We start from the raw sequence: 4,170 nt of genomic DNA on the forward strand, positions 1-4,170 counted from the left end.
GGTTTCCTAACTTAGCTCTAAGAGACAAACCTCTTAAGCTTCTATACTTAGGACACGAGTACTTGGTTTCCTTAACCAACTAGATTTCCTAATCTAGTCCTTGACCATTCTACCAACAAATAGTACCTAATTAGAGCTAATTGGTAGTCCCTCCTTCATTTTGAAAGAGTGACACTACCCATAGGATTTGCTCTAAGAACATCATTCAAAATTTTGGTCCCCTTTTATCAATTCAAAGCTCCAATAGATCTCATGATGCGTAGAGAGGCGAAGATGAACCATAGAAGCCAAATAATAGTCTTCTGCAGTTCTGTGATAGTAGGCACCTTATTTAGAGTATCCTTGAAATGGAGCTGAACATAAAAACCAACCCAGATTCTTCAACGACCTTTGAGATAGAGCTGCAGCCGCATACATCAAATCGAAACTCCCCCCATGACTCTGCATGTACAAACTTCAAGCCATTATCATAATAATCGAGCTTTTGATACAATCAAGCTGATAACTAGTTTGAGAATTCATAACTTCGCCGTTTTTGATATTCAATGGATCTTGGAATTCAGTATATAAACTCTACATTAATTCTTGGCAGTTTTTGATATTAAATGGACCTTGGAATTCAGTATATAAATTCTACATTAATTACAGGAATTTAGTGATGGAACTTCTTCGCAAACTACTTCTAGAATCACTGATCAGGCTTTATTAAAATTGAAGTTATGGTAATTTGTTTCCTAACTAAACCTTCTAGTGAATGGCTGTTTCTTTTGTCTTCAAAGAGGAGAATCGACTTCACATCTCCTCCTTCACTGCCGTTTTGCCTCGAGAATATGGCCGTACTTCTTATCCTTCACGAAAATAGATTGGGTTATGCCGAATTGGTTAGACCTAATCATCAAAGGATGGCATATGAAGAACTTCTTGCGGACGGGTCAAGCTTTATGGAAATTTTTTCCGGCAGCAATATGTTGGGAAATATGGAACCGTAGAAACGATATAGTCAATCGAAAATGCTATTTGACCAGCCATCTAACAGCTGAATAACAGCTGATTTCCACGTGGCAGGTGATTTGGCGGAAAGAGGTGGTTTTCTTCGTTCCATGTCATGAGAACGAAAACGAGAAGAAAATGTTAACCATCTTCTATCGTCTTCTCTAATAATTTTCTTTCTCAGAACAGAATTATCTTTCAGATGCGCCCCTAGTAAATTGGTATTCCTACTGTTAAGATCTCATGCTCAAGGAAAGTAAACTTACTACTTCACACTTCTCAGAACTGATTTTTCCGTCTTCCTCTTTTCTTCTGCGGTGTCCCTCAAACAATATCAAATTTCACATGGAAAATTTGGGTAGACTTTTATTAATCCTTAATCTATTCAAAAATCTTTAGATTGCCGTAGATAAAAGTTAATTAGACGAATTGATTTGTTGTCCTGGAATTCCATTGCATAAATTAAGATGTTTATATTTTTTACTTGAGAAGCTTATGGTTGGAAGATTAACATAAGATGATTGTTAACCTTTGAAGAAGATATGTCTTTAATAACGATTGAGTTTGAATTTCATGAAAAGATCAACTTTCTTATTACCTCTTTATATTAGAATCATGTGATGGGATGGGTCTTCTGAAGTTCCGATAGAAGTATGTTGATTCAAGATTATATGCAAAGGAATGAGACTCAAAATTAGAGAAGAAAATTAATGGTTAAAAGATCGTTACTAATCCTTAGGAGCGGATTTGATGGCGCCGATTCAAGATTACACGAGAAAATTTTCTCTTCATGTATGAACAGATAAAAATTTCGTTCAGAAACAGATCTCTGATTAGATTTTGTATTTGTTTTTCTCTGTTTTATTCCGATGACGTGGTTACGAGGACTTATCACTTCAGTCCGCCACATCATAAGCCACGTAAGATCAGCTGTTAATCAGCTGTCAACCTACCAGGATTGATAATCAATTCTTCTTAATATAAAGGAGAATGTTGATGCTGACGTGTCGGCCTCATAGCAAATTTCAATTTTTTTTATCTGATGTTTCATCACTGTATTTGATGTGAGGAGAGCCAAAAGAATCGAAAAGGAACGACCTTTCAAATCGTTCTAAGAAGACACATCCTGGGTATCCTTTCTTTTGGTTCCGAAGAGTTTTTCTTGAAAGGTTGCAACTCCTCGGTCAGAAACATATATATATATAACACAGCCAACCGATTCAACGCCAGTTTTTGTTGTTGATTTACTGTTCAAAAATCTCATTGTTCGTAAAAAGTTCATGAGGTCTGGAAGAAAAGTTTTCCTCTATCGGTTGAACATAAAAGTGCTTCACAAAATTCCGTAGCTTCGTTATTTTGTAACTTTTTTAGAATATTATTGCTTCGGACTTGAGATCTTGGTCAGCCGATTTAACACTCTACATGATGTGGCTAGGAGCACGTCCATTTGAGGATAATTGGATCTTTGGAGTGAGTTTTTGTTTGGCATCTATAGTGATTTATGATATCGGATATCCTACGGAGAAACATGAGTGTTACATACTACATATCAGACGATGTCCGTGTATCCACAGAGTGCAACCATTTTCCGTCACAAATTTTCTCTGTGAAGCCATCAAAGGTAAAGTTTGCACACAGAAAGACACTATATTTTACACTTTTCTGCTTTAGTTTAATTCCTCAGTCCTTTGTTGAACATGATCAGTTGATCGCCATTTCAGATGTGAAAAAACACCCCTCATGGGCTGTCAGATATCTGATTCCTTTTTTTTTTTAATTATACTTTTGATCATCATCGACCTATCCAAAAAGCATACCAGGGTCCTGAGGAGGGTGTGAAGGCGACGTTAAATTTGGAACCGGTGGCATGGAGATTCAAGGTAACAACTTCCATGAAATTGTTGAAATTACAAGCATTCTATTCATTAGAACAAAATTATTTGCAAACTGCTGACCCATTAGGTTTCAGGTTTTCAACTTCTTTTATACCGATATTTCATGCCTCATATATTGTTGGTAATGTTCTCGGTTTTTGATTTGTTTTGGGTTCTGAATTTCTGGTTTGTGGTGTCATTTATATAGGAAAATGATAAGGCTGACGAAGAGGAGAAAAAGGCAACGAAGAAAGATGATTCAAATGAAGAATAAGGCAATGTCATCAACATCTTCAAGGGATTCCTTCAGTGAATCCTTGGTCATGCCGCTTCAAGGAAAATCTTTATATACTAACGGTATTTTCTCTTTCACATCATGCACTTCCATTGATCTATAATTTAAGTTTGATGTCTATTCAGTTACAAATCATAGTTCTCTCTCTCTTATGGTTGTGAAAGAATCTTTGGATCTAACAGATAAGATATTGAGATTTGCAATACATTGAATAGTCTAGAGTTTTGCATGTTTTCATTCATCCATGAGTTTATTGGCATGCTTTAACTCATTATTTGCAAATTTATTTCTTTTTTCTACAGAAAAACAAATCTTATATTCCATAATTAGGTTATCATCTACATTCATGTTGATTTCTTAAAAAGAAAGTTGTATTCTGCATTGTACAGGTGGTAGGTAACAACCAACATACAATATCTTCGTCTTTCAGCCATTGGCGCTTACTCTACTACATGGGTTGTACCGTTTTTCCTAAATCTTCCAATCTTTTCTCTATCGCCACTGCTTTCTTTGCATTACTTCAGACAACTAATTTTCCTACAAAGCAGTCACCATTGTGTGTTCGCAATGTATCATCCAAATCAGTTTCTTTCACCATGTAAAAGTTTGTGGCCCTGCGATTGATGGATATGGAGTAGGTTTGGACGATGTTGTGATATGTAACGACCATGTAAAAGTTGTATGCATTTTATAACTATTAAGTGATGTTGAAATCTTATAACGTTGATTTATTCTTTCTCTTGAAAATTTTCCAGATCAAGCATTATAAAACTGCAGCGAGGAAATAACGTTTCAAGTTTGCCAATAAAGATGGCAGTGAAGTTCCTGTAATGGGTGCTAATCTTGGCCAGCACTTGCTGAAAAATAAAGACCCATAGATTCAGATGATGTTGCTAATATATTTCTTCGATCACTTTTCCTTTTTTTTTTGATGTTCGCAACTTTTGATGAATGTGTTAGCACTTGGTGAAGCATAAGGGAACTTGATTCATGTTAGTGATCTTAGTGTGG

General features: G+C 35.8%; 1 long non-coding RNA gene across 1 annotated transcript; it reads left to right on the forward strand.

Moving 5' to 3' along the window:
* The first annotated feature begins 2,784 nt into the window (after nucleotides 1–2,784).
* Nucleotides 2,785–3,832, forward strand: LOC113322554. Its single transcript, XR_003347211.1, has 3 exons — nucleotides 2,785–2,870; nucleotides 3,073–3,221; nucleotides 3,549–3,832. It is a non-coding gene; the product is annotated as an uncharacterized LOC113322554 (long non-coding RNA).
* Nucleotides 3,833–4,170: the final 338 nt, after the last annotated feature.

This window comes from Papaver somniferum, chromosome 11, assembly GCF_003573695.1.
Source record: "Papaver somniferum cultivar HN1 chromosome 11, ASM357369v1, whole genome shotgun sequence".
In the NCBI taxonomy this organism is placed as follows: domain Eukaryota; kingdom Viridiplantae; phylum Streptophyta; class Magnoliopsida; order Ranunculales; family Papaveraceae; genus Papaver; species Papaver somniferum.